Raw genomic sequence first — 19,945 nt, 5'->3', positions numbered from 1 at the left:
GCAGCATATTTTGTTTCACTTATTCATATGCAGCAGTAGAGAAGAAAAAATCTAGACTGGAGAGACTATAATTGCCAATTATGCTAGTACTGCTGAGTGGCATAATGTAAATCTTACATTGCACATCATTTTTCATTTTAAATTACCTTTAATATCCAATACAGTAAGGTTAACTTGTATTGAAGTTGCCTTTGTGTTGGTCTCTTGATCCTAAATCTTTAATCTTGCAACACTAATACAGTCCAAGCCTAATAGCGGTCACGCTATCATTTTTAATTCATTCGGCATAATTTCTGTCTTGTAGAGCAGCTCCAGTCATTATCGAATTGTCTTGCTCTTCCTGTTTGCCTCTGAGCATGATATCACTTCCTGTCTTGTGGAAGTGTTCTGCTGGGGAGGTCCTCCATGCTTTGGTCCCTCATAATTGTGTTGTGTAATACCTTTCTTTTCCCCTTTATGTTTGTTAAATGGCAAACTAATGTGCAACAGAACCCCACATATGCTTCTTTTTGAAGGATTAATGTATGCCATAGTCTGCAAGCCTACTTTGAGGCAACTTTGGGTAAAAATTAATTGTCTGCAACTCTCGAGAGATTGGTCCTCTGTGTCTTGCAAAAATGTCTCTATTGCTTTAATATGTTTTAAGTTGTTCTGATTGCATGTCTATGTACCTGACAATGCTGGTGTATTCATGGATGACAGTATCTCCAATGTGATGCTAAAACAATTTATTTTGAAAAGTAATGTTCACTTTAGAAGAAGAAAGAAATGTATTAATATTTAATTAACCGGAAGCTTTAAAGTAATTTTTAAGTAAGCTAAGGAGAGGACCTTGGCAAGCTGACATCTGTCTATGAAACCGTCTCTAAAGACGTGGATTGTGACTTCTTTAGTGGGAAGAAGCTGTTCCTAGAATTTAAGGTGTGGTATTAGCAATTAAATATAGTTACGTTTAACTCTATGCATAACATTATTTCTAGAACCAAACTCCTGGATAAGAGCTGAACAGTTTTTTTTACAGCTGTGGAAATACAGAATGACAATCGTTGGGTGGGTGTGATAATACTTATGAACCCAGATTAGCACTGCTAGCACTGCTATGTTCAATATTTCAATGAACATGAGAATAGAGAAAGGCTCTGGCTGTCTGTGCCTGTGTGGCAGCTGTTTGGACTGTCAGGCTCTCTAGTAGTCTAGGTGGGTCCTGGAGATGGCACCATCTAGTACACCATAATTCTGCAGAGGAAGGAACAATTAGATGGATTGATGGAAAGAAACGGCATGCATGAAAATTCAGGATTCTGCCTTGGTGGTTTGCAGCCAAATATGAAGTGGAATGGGTAAGAGTCAACACATCCATGCCTGAGGACATGGTTCATGAAAAATGATGTAGTGACCCCTTTCGGTTGGGAGCAAGTGGTTGCTTCTGAGTGAAGGAGTTCAAGTATCTCAGGGTCTTGTTTATCATAGTCTATATACCAGAGATGGCAAAAGTACTCACTTCCCGTACTCAAATAGAAGTACAGATGATTGTGTTAAAAAATACTCTGGTAAAAGTAGAAGTACTGATTTAACTTCTTTATCCAAGTAAAAGTAACAAAGTAGATGCTTGGAAATGTACTTAAAGTATAAAGTAAAAGTAGCCTTGCGAATGACAAAGCTACCTGGACCAGACAGATGTTACTAGACAGCTGCTGAGGAACTACTGTGGACATGAAAAAAAGGCTCTTTAAATGCCATTGCCTACATTTTAAATGGCTGTCTGCCAATAGACCTAACACATATAGCTTATTTATTGTGACAGAGACTGCGACTCCAGGTTAATAGGATTCTGACCAAGTAGCAAAATTTGAATTCAAGTGGGATTTTGTGAGAAGTCTGTGTATATTCAATTTGGTATTGATTTGGTATTGATGACGCAAAGATAATAACTTACTCCAGTGAAATTATTTTAAACTTAGTAAGAACTAGATTAGGACTGTATTCAAAGCTGATTCTGGTTTCCAACTTTGGCCCAGGTGTGTCTGTTAATACACGGACGGAGACAACTTCTCTCTGTTGATGCTTTATTACAATCAAGTATCAGTATAAACATGGGTGTGGGTAGCTCTGCTATGGCTTTGTGTGTGGTAATAATAATAAAAAATAACATTGTAAAGGCTACGATTCACAATGCATGAGAATTATATATGCAAGTAAATCATAATAATAAACCCACTATTAATTACATTATCATAATGAGAAAGGACGTTCAACAATTGCCATTATATTGAATCAACAACCAGGTGTAAACCTAGCTAACAGGTAAAGAACACAAACAAGCTAACTTTTACATTTATAAGAACTGTAGACCAATACAAGAACAGGCTTGAATGAACTGACAACATAAATTATATGACTTACAGTTCTCAAAGACACACACAATCTCAACTAATCTCAACGAAGTATTTGTACTTCGTTACTTCCCATCTCTGCTCTATACCCATTACACTTCCGTGAAATTCCGCCGGATGTCCCTCATTTGGGCCGGATGTCCATTACTTTGGGCTGTCTTTGTTTTGGCATTCTACTCCAGTCAATTTATCAGGACTATAGTTAACTGCTCCTCAGATCTTTGCAAGGTAAATTGAGATGGCTAGCTAGAGTATCTGTTCAAAAACAACTTTTGAACGTACCCATGTTGCACCAAAACAAGTTACTTCCCGAGTGTTTTTGCAGAAGTACTGTTGCTCCGTATGGCACTTAGTGCCGCCCAAGATGATTGTGATTGGTTTAAAGAACTGCCAAGAACCCAGAGCCCACTTTTCTCCCGTCCCGGAATGCTGTGTGGACTAGCCAGACCCTCCTTTGCAGCACTGTGGAGGAAGGTTGGGTAATGCAAGACTATGTTCATGACAGAGGGTAAGATTGAGCATAAGATGGGGCATGTAGTTTGTAGCTTCAACAATTTTGCAAGCATTGTACTGTACTGTCTTGGTAAGGATGAAGCTAGCCATGAAGGTATTGTTCCCAATTTACAAATTTCTGTTTTGACCCTCACTTACGGTCAAGAACTCTGGCTAGTGACTGAAAAAAATAGATCATGGGTAGGAATGCCCGGTTTTGTTTTGCTGGCTGTCTGGGTTCCTCACAAAGAAAAGATCCCTCAGTAATTAAAGTTCAGCTCTTTTGTGCTAAAGAAGTCAATTGAGGTTGTCTGGGCATCTGATCAGGATACTTGACCTGATCACCATCCTGATTTGTTGAGGTATTCTTGACATGTCCAACTGGGAGGAGACCCAGACCATGAACATGCTGCTGGGACATACCCTGTCTGGAAGATGTTGCTGGGTGGATGCTACCTGGACCCTGACAAATACCGGCAAATATGAATGGCCATGCCGTGCGATGTGATCATTGTAAAACGAAACACTGCCTCTCTGTGTTTAGGAATATGCTTGACGATATTCTGTATGTATGTGACCTATTTTCCTGTTCTTGCAAGACAACCAAGATGACTGTGGTTCTTATGACTCCCACTCCTGCATGGCATTGTGCATCAGACCCTTCTCAGTTCACTTTTTTTCATAGTGCATACCAGTATGCTACCAGAATGTATTATGCACTGACGGCTCCGTGTTTATTGATATGGAACCCAGTTTGATAAACAGCTGCATGGATTCTCTACCCTGAGGTGATGAGAGGGGGAAATCCTTTTGACATGCCGGCTCCATGGATTTTTTTCTAAATGGAATCTGGAAATGAGTTCAGTTGCTAAAGCGCATTGGGCGAATTTGTGCGTAAGGATTTGTGTTTGTCCCCTTTCATGAGATGAGATAATTTCCCCCAATGCTCTATAGCAACTGAACACATTTCCAGATCACATTTAGTAAAAATGGTAGAAGCGGCCGAAATGGGTTTCCTCAGGAGGGTGGTTGCTGTCTCCCTTAGAGATAGGGTGAGAAGCTCAGTCATCCGAGAGGAGCTCGGAGTAGAGCCGCTGCTCCTTCGCGTCGAAAGGAGCCAGTCGAGGTGGTTCGGGCATCTGGTAAGGGTGCCTCCCGGGCGCCTCCCTAGGGAAGTGTTCCAAGCACGTCCAGCTGGGAGGAGGCCTCTGGGAAGACCCAGGACTAGGTGGAGAGATCATATCTCCAACCTGGCCTGGGAACGCATCGGGATCCCTCAGTCGGAGCTGGTTGATGTGGCTCGGGAAAGGGAAGTTTGGGGTCCCCTCCTGGAGCTGCTGCCCCCGCGACCCAATACCGGATAAGCGGATTAAGATGGATGGATGGATGGATTTAGTAAAAAATTGAAGGGGACAAACAAAAATCTTTACGCACAGTTTGAGGGAATTTTTTTCAAGTACTCTCCGTAAAGAGAAAAAATTAAGTTCTCTAGTGACGGACAATTTGGTGAAATAGGCATCTTAGTCCCTGAAAGCTGTCTTTGGGTTGTCGCTTCTTAGTGCATGGTGGGAGCTGTCAATGTTTAAGTTAATATTTAAAGAATGATGGGATAATTTTTCGGTCAGTACAGCAACTTTAATGTTTCTGTACTTCTGTTGCGTACAAATGTGATTTCTCTCTGACTCGGGTACTAACAGAATTTTAGTCTCTCTTTAGTCTGAATTTACTTGTGGAGAAGGTTCTTCAAGCAGTTCTATCAGACAGTGTGCCAAATCTATTCAGTCCTGCTTGTCATGTCTGTTGTAATCTCATGCTTTAAAGCTTGATTAACCTCCTGTCATCCTTAAACAAGCAGCGTGTACCAGAGAGAGTCTCTCAGTTTCACAAGAATCTTCGCTAATGTTAAAGGACTTTATTTAAACCCAGCATATTGCTTTTTGTCGTCCTTGCGGCTAAACTACATCCAGCAGACTACCTCAAGTGTCAGGCTGAACACAATTCTAGATGCCGCCAGTCACAATTACACCCAATTCCAGAAGCATTTCCTATTTCCTTGTCTCCACTTTGTGTAAGATGGAAAACCTAACCCGGGAGGCCATACTCATGTGTTATGCAATTACACCAGCCAGTCCTAATTTAACACACAGAAGCTGGATGGATTGATGGAGACCAGAAAAGCCACATTTCTGTTGTGGGTTCAGTCTCATTTCAAGAAGATAATATGTCAAGTAGATCGTGTTATTGAATGTATTTGGTTTCACACTACATAATATTCCTTTTTTGCAGATAGTGTACTTTAAAATTAGGTTTTACTTAAATTAGGATAAGAAAGAATTTGAGTTAGCCGACTCCTTTTCTATCTCCTATTCCCTTTCTGGTGAGACAGTTACCTGGGTATCTTGCAGGAGATTGGTGGGTAGTGAGCACGGGCCTCTCATACTTCCTGGCTCATCGATTTTCAGTCAGGGATGAAAGGCACAGACTCAGTAGGTCTTTCATACTGGGGGGCATCCCAAAAGACACATCAATCAGATATCAAAGAGAACGATGCCAATCTTATTTATTTACTGCCTTTTCAACATCATTACAATCCCAAACCAGGGCCTTCCCTCTCTTTGCCCCACTCTCCTGCTTCACCTTCACAGGTCAGTCCATCAAAAGTTCCCTCCTGTGTTCTATATAGTAAGCCTCTTAAGGACTTATTTGACATTGAACAGGGAGGGATCATCTCATTCCCATTAAAATATAGAGATGCAGTGATATAATGCTTGTCAGGGTTACGGAATTTCAGTCCAACTGTCTAATCCCCTGAAGCCTAGCAGTTAATTCAGCTGCTCAGGCCAGAGAGTGTGCCCCCTGTAAGTTTAATGAAGATTAAATTACCTATTTTCTCTCATGAAATTTTAAAGGAAGAAAGGGGACGAATTTGCAAGAAGGCAAATGAAAAGACCAAAGGAAAGTGTCTCTAAAAAGGAGATGCTTGCAAAGATAAAGATTTTCCCCTTGTTCTCTTAAAACCCACAATGTCATTTGTGACATAAATCTTCTTTAAGTACTTGATGAGTGATCGTAATTCCCTTAGCAATTAATATGTTCACACATATGTTGCACCCATCACTTTATCTTTCTCTCTTGTCTCTCAACCTCTAGCAGTTGTTCTCCTGTCTTGTTTCACGCGCACACATGTGCAAGCTTATTTCACATACCGGATAAGGTTTGTTGCTTAGGGTGTCTCTGAGTTGATGGCTAAAGCCCTTTGCCTTCACAAGCTCCTGGCTTCCACTTCAGGGTGTTGATAGATGTTATTCATTGGGGCTACCCTAGAGGCGATCCTGCAGGAAGTGGAGCTAACATGATTTGGGACGAAGAGACCCAGAGGGTGTCTGTGCCTCTTGCTGTAGCCTGGATCGCTTAGTAGATGTGAGATATCAATAGAGTAGATGAGAGCAGAGCTCTGTAGAGATGTGCTGCTTGAAATTTATCACCTGCTTCTCATAGAAAAGAACATTTACCAAGGCAGATGGGAAGGAACTGAGGCATGGACAGCCACTCTATTTAACATTTGACGTCCTATGGCATAGATAGACAAAGCCATTGTCCGTCCCATTGACCCATAGGGCCTTTCTCTGGACCTGATAATTTTTCATCCACAGCAGAAAACCCATCATGAAAATATAGATGGAGATTTTATGTACCATTTGAGTACCCTTGGCGCATAACTGATTCGTTGTTTGACTCTGCCAAGAGAGGATGTAAAGTAAGTGAAGTGTGACATGCAGCCATTTTGAGAGGATAAATCAAATCTTAATAAAAGACAGTCTCTCTGAGTGGAAACCAGGGGTCTCTCACCCCTGTCCCTGCTGTTAAGTACACCCTAAACCCTCTGCTGTTAAAATTATACAGAAGGTACAGTATCTTCTTGAGTACAGGGTGCCTACAGGGGGCTGACTACATGCCCTTTTGATGCCATTATGCCCTTTTACAACTCCCTGTCTACTGAAACTTATCATGTGGAGCCTAGCTCCCTTTGGTAACACTTACTTTTTCTTTCTTTTCTTTTTTAAATAAAGTCAATGACCTAGTGCTATAATAGACTCAGAGCTCTCAACACCTTTGTCCAATATTGTTTTACTTCATTGGCACAGGGCCTCATTGATGTAGAAAGTACTCAGCCCTCCCGCCTAGTGGACCATCAGCGAACAACTGCAGAGCAAAAATGTCTACTAGCTTATCATATTCAATAATATCCCAGAGCATTTGCAGTGGGCTGCTCTTTTTTTCTTGCTCACTCTCCAAACAATATTGGCTTTCAAGTATGTGGGCAGTTATGAAAGGTCACCCTAAGTGTAAATTGTCAATGCTGGATCAATTTTGGAGGGCAAATAAGCTTTGGAGGCCCCATAATGGAAGGTTTCATCTTATTTTTACCCAGGGCACACTCACACAATAAGATTGATATCGTTCATTGTTTGATGAATTCCTAATAGACCTATAAACTTGCAGAGCTTAAAGCCAAAGGAATGCCTGTGAAAGTCGGACCATCCCACTAGCTGAAAGATTGCCCTCATATAATTCCAATGGAATCTCGCCCAGGCCATCATGCTTAGTGTTGAAGGATGGGTGACTTATGTTGGTTAAATTAAACCATATTTATCACTCATTAGGCACACAGCAGGGCAAACTGATGATTGGCTAGAAAACAAATAATGTGCGGTGGAATAGGATGCCATCCTGTGTGGTTATGTGTTCCACTGACAATAAGTGGCAGTGCCGGATTTAAATGCTTCTTCCTCTGCTGTCATATTTATGTTTGTTTTTTACCTCCTTAATATGATGTGGCTATTAGAGAAAGATGGGATGTAATGTCCAGGCTGATGTCTGCATTTTAAGTGTCAGTCACTGACTAACATCTTTCAGCCTCAAATAGGTGGAATTATTATTTTACTTTCCCATTAGGTGGGCTTGCTGTCTGTAATAGGGAGGTATATAGGAGGTATATATAAAAGTACTGGCAGTCCGGGTGATAAGTGATAATAGTAATTCCCAATTGATACAGACAAAGACAGAATGTGTCAAAGAATGTTAAATATTCCATAATAGTAAAGGTTATGTTGGGAGCAAGGATAATATATTATATGGGAAATTACAATTTACATGATGCTTTTAGCTTAAATTATCTGGATCTTGCAACATTGCTTTCCTGACTTGAATAAATTCAACACGGTTTCGGTGGTGTTAATTAAGTCATATCTTCCTTTTCTGAAGTACAAGAAAGCTGCGGTTCTATAGTATACTCATTTTTTTAAGTATGCTTTGATGCATATTTGGTTAACAATGTATCTTTTTTTAAGATTATTTTTCGGACTTTTTCCCTTTAATAGAGTTGATAGGCATGAAAGGGGGAGAGAGATGGGGGATGACACGCAGAAAAAGACCGCAGGTCAGACCTGGCCCTGGCCGCTGCAGGATTCAGTCTTCAGGGGGCGAACGCACTTACTGGGTGAGCTAGAGGTCGCCTCGGTTAACAATGTTTCTGAAACGAATCTGGCAGCAAGGAAAAATTAACACTAACATCAACACTTTACATGGTTCCCCGTGATACAGTGTAAAACGTGAAGCAGGAGCCACACGGATCTCACAGACCGTTCCCCAATAGTGAAACACATGTTTTTTTTAACAACACACATACAGAGGGAGTGTGACTTTATTCTCTGCACAGGACACCATTACTCCACCATATCTGTACATAACAAATATGAGTTCGCTGCTATATTAATTTTCTTAATGTTGAGTAGAGCATTATAAACCCTGACAGACTTTTTTCTGCCTCATTTGGAGATTGTAAGCAACAAAATGTAAGTTAAGTTAAAGTTAAGTTTAAGGAGTATTATTTCTAAAACTATGTTAGAAAACTTTAATTAGATTAGTGTGCACACCTTTCAATTAACACTAAGGAAAAGAATGTTTGGCAATTTTGATAACAGCAGTAAGCCTCCCACACCTTTTGTAGGAATTGCACATTTTCACAACCAAAGTGTTTTGTTTACTTGATGGGAATTCATTTAGTAGACCATCTATTTGGCTGTCTGAACAACAAAAAAGTGAAAGCTTAATAATAGGCATATATCGCTTTAAAGACACTGACCCGAAAGTGTGACATCCGGGCCCAAAAGAAATCTGTACTTTATGAGTGATGGGCCCTACGACATCTGTGAAAACATCAAGTGAATCTCAATCAGAAGAGCAATGTTTTCATCACAATACATGCTCAAAGATAAATTCTGCCACCTGATCAGACTTACAACTGAGAAAATGATTTATAATGTAAGTTGTCAAATTTTTGGTATGACACAAAGAGCGACACATGACAAAACAGTTTAGAAAAGTAAAGAAAAGGGCTGGTTGAGCCTTTAAACCGAGTTGACAAATACAGTGTCAGGATTGAAAGAAACTGAACTTGTTACCTCTCAAGTTATGGTGGAAAGAGGTGCGTACATGACAGGGAGAAGGTAGAAGAGAGAAGCATGGGATTGGAAGAAATGGGGTGGATGTATTGTGCAGTGATAGACACATGTATTCATAGTGAAAGCTATAAAGAGTTAAAGAGGGCAAGAGAGACTGAGTGGGTTAAATAAAGGTAAAACCAGGAATAACAGAAGGAATACCATACACACACACACGCACACTTGGTATGCAATCAGCAAGAATGCTCCCCACTCTCATTCACTCCCCCTCCAGTCAAGCATGATTGTGCTTGACATGGTTCCATCACTAATGCTGACTGATGCCCATTTGCAAGGCTCTTCACATTTATTTATTTATCTGTTTATTTGCATCAAGTTTATTTATTGATGGGCCTCAAGGATATGGTGGAAAATCTCCATTTGCTCATATAGGGAAGTAAGAAACGGAAGGCTATAAGGGTGTGCAACATTTACACGTGAATGAACAAAAGACAGCAGAAGGACAAAGTTCACCTTTTCTATTTAGATTCCAGCAGTTGAAATAGCTATTCCTTTCTGGTAATGGAAAAGTGATATGGCCCATTTAGTTACTTAGCACTAATCCCAATGGTTTAGCCGCATCTCTATTTTTTCTTTCCTTTTATCTCTGTCTTTCTTCATTGGTTCTTTTGACTTCTATTTGGTTAGTGTCTGATGGAAGGATTTGAGTGGGGTCAAATTACTCCCCCGCCTGTAAGAATTTGTCCAAGCTTCAGCAGCACTCTCAGCCACATTTTGTGCATGCAGCATGTTACTGTTGTAGTTGACCACCAAACACCCATGATGGTTTTAAATGCATGATGTATGTATTATGTGTTCACATAACCTTCTAATTTTAAGGAAATCGATTTTTGACATATTTGGACTATGGTGTTTTATTTTTCAATGGCTTTACAGATTTTGTTGTAGCTTTTAAACACGATGTCCCTTTCCATGTCATTATTACATAGAATGATGCAATTAGAGCGTAATGACTGTAAGCGTAATTGTTTTTTATTTTTACAATGACATATTTGAGGGAACAGCTATGCTTAATTACCCAAAAGTGTACAATTTGAGATCATTAGCTTTGGAAGCCAATATCTTTGGCCGGAGGTCTGCCAGAGGACCTTTGGTCCAATGTTGTAGTGGTAAAAAGAAAGCCAAGTTGAAAACAGCTGAGGGACTTTTATTTTAACACCCTAAAAGTAGTTCTTTCCACATTATTCTCATTTTTATATTTCTGGAAATCAGTTGCATTTATCTACAATTTTGATTGACTTTGTCAAGGGTAAATCTTAGAGCAGCTGCAGCAAAAATATTAATGAGGATAGCAGCTTCTTTAAAAAATGATAATGTCCAATAAAGGTGGGTTAAGGGGAACTAAACAGAGCTGGGGTCTTCTTCAAAGAGGTTGTCGGATTTGAGACTTACTTAGCAGGATTATTAGGAGAGGATAAAAGAGACAGAGAAACCATAATACAGAGTTTTTTGCCTGTGCACCTGTGTATCTAAGAGCAGTTGTATCCCTCCATCGGGGGCTAAAGAGGAAACAAATTAGTTACAATTCTTTACATATTTTACCACACGCCCAAAATGATATGAAAAGCTACTATGCTTCCTTTTCAGCAGGAGATGATGGCAACTGTGTTCTTATGAACAGTATGAATACTTATCGACGTAAACAAGAAGGGAACACAACAGCTTGGTATTCATGAATTACATAAATTACAATGTCAGTCCCCTAAGACATGACTAATATGTCAAGTTTAAAAATAGACAGTTTGCCACAGTTCAGACCCTCGGCCTTCAGTGGACAAGGATTAAGCAGATAGATGGTAATAGGGTAGAGAGTTGTAATTTGGTGTGTGTAGGGGTCTGTGTGTGTGTGTGTGTGTGTGTGTGTGTGTGTGTGTGTGTGTGTGTGTGTGTGTGTGTGTGTGTGTGTGTGTGTGTGTGTGTGTGTGTGTGTGTGTGTGTGTGTGTGTGTGTGTGTGTGTTTGAGAGAGTTTTTTTCTTTCTCCATGTCAAAGTCAAGATATTGCAAATAAAACTTGAGATCTCGTAAAACAAAGTCGTTTTATTTTATGTTTTTCTTCCCCCTCCATGTCACCACCGGGGCTCCGCAGTATATGTATGTGTCCATGTGTGCAGTTAAACTATATGTAAAGCGACCTGGGTTTCCATGAAAAGTTCATTACCTTAGTTATGGCGGCAATATGAGGGCTTAAGAAGTAGCCAGGAAGGTTTATGGGGGTCATGCATTAGTGGAAACCAGTGGAGGTTGCTGAGTTTGTAATATCTGCACCCTAAAGGCATTGACAACTAAGTAAAGGATGAGGCTGCACACTGCATTACCTTTACTATTATATTTTTCTTTCCACTCTAGATGAGTTACTTCCAGTGGCTCAGGTCAATGTTGCCCCGGGGAGGATTATGGCAGATGGGAACTGTAATGTTTCTTAAGATTTTCGAGGGGGTGTGTGTCCATACGTTTGATCATTTTGTGTGTTTGCATGCATGTTTTGGTGTGATTGTGTGTGCTGTTTATTTGTGGTAATGTTTACTGAAGCTTAGTGTTCCTTGGCAGGCCAGCGGTTGACCTAATTTCTGTGTCAGAACGTGACTCACACAAGTTAGCTTTTTAAGGAGACCGTAAGGTCAGCGTGAAAACTAAATCCACATATATGTCGCCTAAATCTTATCCCATACAGACTCCAGCTCTGGGATAGCTGGATATGCAGACATATTATGTATTGGCTAAATACAGCACACCATCATTGTAAATATTCAGCAACCATGCATTAGGATTAGTGAGAAAGCATGTAAAATCATTTATGGTCTGCATTATTAAAGTCTCATACATGCTAGGGCTCTTTCTTCACTCCTAATACCAACATTAATATGTTTATGGGGGTAGCACAGTCTGTCTAAGAAATTGATTTTTCTTTTGCCAATTGTAAAAGTTTCATGAAGCAGGCCTTTTATTATTTTACTGGATCTGCTGCTAGCTGAATAGATAGTTCTTGCTTATAAAGCTTGAATAATTGAACAGGGGAATCAGTAAATGAGAGGAGGAGGCACAAGGTCTTGATGGCTAGATAGCTGAGATGACAGCTTGTAAAGGAAAAAGACAGCAGACTGATTAGCCAATGTGTCATATTGCTTTACCACTGCCTGTAAACTATGCTCTCTCATCTCTTTTTGCCCTTTCCTTCTAACTCATCCCCTTTTTTAGTCTATTACTCTCCTTCCTTATTCTTTCACTTCCACAATTACATTTTAACTCTGGTATTACTCGTATTTGCTCCTTATCAACCTTACTTGGTCACATTTCTCACCCCCTCCTCGACCTATCGCCCTGTTTTCTTTAAATGTTTTATTTATCCTCACATCCTATCTCCATCCATCCCACTGACCCCATGTCACGCCAGGCAGAATTATTACTCTTGGATAGAACATCGGCTCAGTGGCGCCGTACTCTGCTCTCTCCGCATTATCCATTTATGGAGTATCCCCTTTTGTGGTGAGCCATCTTCCCATAGCCCTGTAATGATAGGAGTCTTGGCGACCCTGTGCATTTGCACTGTAATATAAGACATTCTCATTAGTCCATGGATTGTTCTCTCTTTCATGTCCATTACATTAATTGCTACACATCACTCCCTGCCAGGCCTCTCAGTATTCTGTTACACTGCTGGCATTCTCTGTCCAGCATCACCTAACTATGAGCCACAATCTCTTTGCCTAGGAAGGTGACAAAGGTAATTGAAAAACGTTATATAGAGAATTGAAAAAGATGTTTTTATTTTTTTGGAAATCTCAAGGTGATAATCTGGCCAGTTTGTTTGTTTTTTGTTACATGAGTGAAAAGAGAAAAAACATTCAGATCAAATACATTGAAGCCAAGTGCCCTTTCACCCGTTCACCATCTCTCTATTGTCAGTCATCTCTCCTCATAATAGGGAAGCAGGGCGCTACCATAATTGCTTTGATGGTCCAGCCTGAACAAATCACTTCTGGGCATAAAGAGAGGCCTTGGAGATGGCAGCCAGAGAGAAAAGGTGCAAATGAATTAAAGCACTTTGCGTTCCTCTGGGGCATGTGGCCCAGATTTTTCTTAAAAAAGAAAAAAAAATCTACAGAGAGGGAGGAGTGTGGGGGTGGGGTGTGCCTCGTTTCTTCAAGACTAAATGGCAGTAAAAGCAATAATACACATCCAGCCTCCATTAAGCCAAAATGGAGAGCTTTTTCAGGGAAAACACAATGGCACTGACATAGTTCACTGGCAGGTGAAGAAAGAAGGATTTCACTGGAAATAATCTGATTTTGAACGGGGCCCCCATCTATGGGAGAACCTCTGGTCATGCCTTTTGTGGAGGAACAAAAGTTTGGCCCTTTAGAAGCAAAGCTTTGAATGTTTCAGTAGATCTAAATGAATGGGCCATGAGGACTGCAACAGGCAGAGGTCAGACAGAACCTTTTGCAGCAACCCTATGCTTCCTGACAATGTCAGAGCCTCCGTTTTTTCTCCCTATTTTCCTTTATTGTTCTTCAACCTTGAACCAAACAGAAAGGTTATACAGTACTTGTTTGCTCTTACTAGACACTTGTACAATTGGGATTGTATTCATACTGAGGCTGATAATTAGAGTGTAAGTCAGTGTACTAACAGTTCCTATCTCAAAAAGGTGTGTCACATTCTTTTGAAATTGTATTTCACTGGCAACCAGAAATCTGGTAGATGTAAGATTACATTTAATTTTGCCTGTGACTAACTGACATGTGCATGATTCAGATATTTTAGGAGGGAGGGGAGGGGGGGTATGGAGATGGTGAGTTTAGCTGGTGGGTGAGTGAGGAAAATCTGCTGTTTTCAGTAAAAGTTTAATTATGACTACAAGCTGCACAGGGTGAGTTGTCATGAGTATGGCACAAAAGCAGTGGGGCCATTTGACTAATCCTCCTACAACTCCACATAACCTCCAGGGGTCACGAGCCCCCAAAACAAGACTCCATGGGTGTCTGGAACATTATTCTTTGCCAATGGCCTGGTCTATTTTCCCCATGCAGGCAAAGGCACTCCCCTTGTTAGTTCCACCCTGATCCTTTTGCTTCTCTTTAAGTCAACCCACCAACCCGCCAGCCCATCTGCATCCCCCATCTCCTTGCTATCTAACCAAATCTTTGACCTCCTTCTTGGAGGGCATTGCTTTTGTTTGGAGTTGACAGCCCATTCAGTCCATCAGAGCTCCAGGTGCGGCTCTCTTGCAATTAATCATTCGTCCACATAAATGCATACAGTTGATCATCAAACAGAAAACACTTATAACTTGAAAACAAGAAATATTAAACCTGTCAAATATTTGGGTGTCATCTGCCAAAAAGTACATCTAAAAACAAAGATAATGAAAGTGTATGTTTTCCCCAAAAAGAAAGTTTTGACACAAGTCAACTTCAATGCCTTATTCTCTCCTTTAATAGCTTTCTTTTATGTCTGTCTTGACTATCACTTTGCACGCCAGCCTATAAGGATGAGCTGTGGCTATATTTGCTTCTCATATAATAATTTTGCTGCTTTATTGTCGACACAAGCACAGTTTCCTTGTCAATTTTAGTTAAGCACCTCCATCTCATGTACTCATTTGAAGAGTGTTCTTTAAGAAAAATGAGGTTGAATACATCCACACGCAACAAAGACCAACCATTATCAGTGCCGACTAGGTAATTAGGGAGTCTCTCTGACTTGTTACTTGCCAAGGAGTGTGCAGTGGGTCCGTAGCCATGTATCCAACCATGTGTTTCCGGGAAATGTCTAAGGCATCACTTCTGCCCTTCCCGCATTCATAATTAACCTCCCTCTATTCATAATTCAGATGTGTTCTTCACACATCTTCTGGTGATATGACATTATTTTTCAGTCGCTAAACAGACATTGTGACGCCCCTGGTGCATGGGTATGTGTGCGTCTGCTTGACACACTTTTGACTATTGAGGCTCCACCCCAGTCACAAGTGCACGGTGAAAGACAATGCTGCCACCAGTTTCTTTGTTGTTTTACAACTGCACAATGTGTTTATGGGCTTATTCTTTTACTCTCAAGGTTTATAATTTTTGTCACATTTTATTTCAGATGGTACGTGACATGAAAGACACCAATGCTACCAGCCACAGCTTAATAAATTGCTACACATGCCATCAATTGATCAGGGCTCAATGGTAATATTCACTTCTGTAGCTATTGAAACAGTCAAGGTACATCAATAATACATAGTTTAAATGGTTAATCTGTGTGCTAAATTAAATGCATTTGATACATTGATAAAACTCATAACTTTCTTTTCATAGCATATTATGAGTAAAAGAAAGAAATGGACGCATGATGGCATCAGGTGACGCAGAAAGGTCATATGAGAGAAGAGCAAAGACTTAAAGAGAGAAGGGCCGTGAAGGAGAGTAGGCAGTCATCCCATTGCCAAAGAAGCACTCAATATTGTGCCCAGTCCTGAAGGATGTGACATATTTCTCCAGTCTTTGTTGGCTGTTTTAATCAGCTTACATATGTCCTGGATGGAAATTGAATTTGTCTGGAAGAGAGGAAGATACTATTGGCTCTACCACTCTGTGTGTGTGTGTGTGTGTGTGTGCGTGCGTGTGTGTGTTTTTGTGTGTGTGTGTGTGTGTGTGTGTGTGCTTGTGTGTGTGTGTGTGTGTGTGCTTTGTCCGCACCAGAGCCAACCAATTCATAACAACAATGGATCGTGCTTCTCCCATACATCATTGTCAATGCAGCTCACCTCTGCCGCACCAGCTTATTTAATGGCAAAGACCTAAACTCATAGTGCACAAAAGACCCCCACTCCCCTTTTCTACCCATTTGCCCTCTGGCATTTCAAAGTGTTTGTGTTGGTAACGTGTTTGTGTTGGTAACGTGTGTGTGTGTGTGTGTGTGTGTGTGTGTTTTATTTTTTGTTTTGTAATGCAGGATTTATAGAAAAGGTTTTACAGTATTGTTGAATGTGTATACAGTCAAGTATATGTCACTTTACACATTGAAGCAACCCACCTGTGATTGAAAACATATCTCACCAAATGCTGCCTTACTGTGTTGTTGAGACAGTAGAGGATTGCACCCGACTTCATCTGGGGTTTAAGATGACTACTGTATATGAAGGCCCACTCCATTAATCTGTCCGTCTACTGGGGCTTATGAACTGTCTGTCTGGCACAGCTAGACTTTCCTCAGAAGAGTTTATCTCTCAACAGATCTCCACTTTATGGATAGCATCTTTTTTATTATTTTCAGCCAGCAGTCTTTTGTCGCAGTCATGATTGATCACAAATATCATACAGTATGTTCCTGACTTGCAGCAGAGATTTTAAATAGGAAAGTCTTGAACCTTCACATTGCAGAGGGTACTGAAGTGAGTCAAGCATTCTCGGAAAAGGAAGGCCAAGATTATTCATTGTTTTCTATGATGCACTCTTGCCCTGTCTTTTGTTCACAGAAGTAGGGCATGTCAGGGGGGGAAATGCAGCACAAGATACAGTACAGATACAGACATCCTGTGAAAAAGTCATGTGGAGCAAAAAAATATATAAACCACTCTTATCAAAGATAATTTTAAAATTGCATCCGGATATATGATACATGCAAGGATCCTAATACTGTCTACGCAACATAGCCAGTACTGTAGGTCATATCCTGCTGCCTAATAACACATCCCTCTGAGTAGGTCACAGTTTCTCACAAATAACTAAATACAGTACCTGCTCTTTTTAGGTCACTACATTTTCATGGGGGTTGTGCTTTTGGGCGGAAGGTTATAAGGCATTCTTGATTCAGATGCAAATGGGACAGTTATCAGCAGCGGGGACCTGATGAATAATGGGTTGTACAAAACGCAAGGCCCTGTATAAGGAAATGAAAGAGCGCCTCTTTTCTGCTCCACTGATTTCATTATAGACACTATTATTGGCTTAGAATGGCAACATCTATTATCTAGAGTCACAATGTGACCATTTTTTTTTTTTTTTGATGCGAACAGTCTTTTACTGCTGTTAAACCTTTTCAAATATTGCTGCCCCAGATAGAGCAACAGGCACAATGTTGAGAGTGGGAGCCTTCAAGCAGTGGTCAGATATAGGAACTGTTAATAACTATTTAGCCTTGAGATGGAGCTCTGCCCTGATGTCTGTAACTTCCCTCTCCGATTTGTTTTTTTAGTATGCAGCAGCTATATGAAGGACATTTGGGTTTGTCTCTTTGGCCACTGAAAGCAGATTGTACTGCCTAAAAATGTAATTTTTAATTAACATATTGCTGCTATGCAGTTTATATGGCGAGAATGTGGTAACATACTAAAACTGGTAACCATAATGTTAAGTGGGGTGATGGGTCACACTTTTTTCAGTACCGTTGAGTAAATGCAATTTTTGAAAGCTGAATGGTTGTTGGACTTTTCATTCTTTTTAACCACGGAACAACAATGACAAGATAAACAAGACATTGCATTTGTTGTCCATTTTATATACCCTCTTTCAAGTGCAGTGTGGTACCTGACGAACTGAATTGCTTCTAATATGGCAACAAAAAAATGAAAGTAGATCATTTGGAGTGGAGGATCTAAGAATAGAAAGAGCCCGTGGCAGAGGGCAGGGGGAACAAGAAGGCAGAGAGATTGGCTGTGAATAAGACTCACTCATAATGTGATAACACTGTTACTAACCTCTTGGGATTCGTAATATGTTTCTTTACCTTAGCTAATGCTACCCTCTGACTTTACCACTGAATAATCAAATATTTTCATAATGTCTTTCCTTTTGGGGTATTTTATGGTGAATAACCACAAACAAGGTGTTTACTGAATGTTGCAGTGTGTATTTCAGTGGCAAAATTGATGCATGTTCATTCTGCCTATCCCTTGATACGAGATAATAATATATTACTAAAATATAAAAAATGATGCTGGTGAAGTAGGTTTCTCCTGGACTTAAGGAATATTACCAACATACATGCAAACATAAAACCAGCTGAGCCTAAAAAGGTTTTGAGGACACTCCTAATCTGCCACTTTACATATTCTTTGCCGGAACAGTACAGGCGCAAATGTATGCTGGGACCATGAAAAAAAATCTTATTTTTTTGGACTTGGTTGGAGGATTTCTAAGAACCCTTGTTTTACATAACAGACAAAAGGCAGATCTTGGACAGTCTTGCCGTCCTATATCTAAAATGACTCTCTCTACCCCAGAAACATGTGATTACAATACACCTCAGGTTTAATCCCTAAATTACCCCTACAATGATTGCTATCTTTTTTTGCAAAAATTGAGTAAGCTGGCAGAGGAACAAAGTGGATAATAATGTCCTCCCCAGCCCCAGCATAGGACAGACACTTTTATCAGAGTGTCCCTGCATGTTCTGAAGTTAAGCAAATTGGTTCTGCTTTCAGTGAAGCGCTGTGTAGTTTAGGTACCTTATGAAAGGGTTTACGGCGCATCTCGCCAACCGGATAGAAACATTCTTTTCTTCACAAAAATATCTGGCTTTGGTTAGATTATGTCTGTTTCTATTCCTGGGCTTGGTGTGTTGGGGCTCAATTCGCCAGGCCTTTCACCTCTCAGAGCTTAGCCTTAATCTGCATTTAACGGAGGCCCGGAAAAGACAGAAGTGATTATCACAACGTTGTATGCTCAAAAGCCTTTATTTAATAATTTGTTTTAATGTCTTTGAGTCTTTTTAATGTATCATCTGGATGACAAAGTCAGAGTTTAGTTTTTTTCTTTCTTAAGAGGATAAACAAATGATCTGAGAGTAGGGGTAGACAGCAGCAAAATTCAGTTTTTGAGAATTCCCCATTTAACCGTGTTGTATTATTCATGTTGTATTCATGTTTTTTAAACTCAAGTTGTAGGCGAAATTGGTTGGGTTTCTAGACAAGAGTTTGATATAAATTGGATATAATTCAGTGAAAAAGCTGTTAACAGGATCTTCATAGGGAAGCCACAACAGGGTTCAATTAATTGATCAATTTTTATAATTCCAAACAAACTAATCAGGCAGCGGTGCATGTTTTTTAATACACTTTCTTGTTTCCTGTGACAGTTATGTCTCTTTTTTTTATTTGTTCAAAGAATGTTGAACTTTTAGTAGATTAATTACCCTTCTTGCTGTGGCCTTGTTCTCCTCACTTCCCCTTTCGTTTACTGTCAGGAAACCTTCAGGCACCTTCTCCCCAGCACACACACAGACACATACCATCCCCTCTCCTCTGGTCTCGTATGTAGTTGAAGTGATTGGATGAATAAGTTGTGCCATCCCATATGGTGGGCTGTCCTGCTGGATCTGATCATAGTAGTGAATGAAGGAGCCCATGAGTCACCACCGGTTTGTTCTGCCGCACCTGTCACGCTCCGCTGTCGTATATTTCCCTCTCTCCCTCCGTCCATCCTGCCAGCCAACAGACGCCATGCCTTTTAAACTCTCTCGCCCTGTCGTTCACTGTCTGCCTCTCTCATGCACATCATAACTGCAATCTTCTGCATGCCCCCTCGTGCTCCTCCTCTTTTTTCTTC

General features: G+C 40.4%; 1 protein-coding gene across 7 annotated transcripts in view; it reads left to right on the top strand.

Moving 5' to 3' along the window:
* Positions 1-19,945, top strand: part of diaph2 (diaphanous-related formin 2) — a 384,094-nt gene that overhangs the window by 341,138 nt on the left and 23,011 nt on the right. The window lies entirely within an intron of this gene.

The sequence above is a fragment of the Etheostoma cragini genome, chromosome 10, assembly GCF_013103735.1.
Source record: "Etheostoma cragini isolate CJK2018 chromosome 10, CSU_Ecrag_1.0, whole genome shotgun sequence".
Taxonomy (NCBI): domain Eukaryota; kingdom Metazoa; phylum Chordata; class Actinopteri; order Perciformes; family Percidae; genus Etheostoma; species Etheostoma cragini.
Note: the sequence above shows the minus strand (reverse complement) of the source record. Positions and strands in the feature narration are given on the sequence as shown.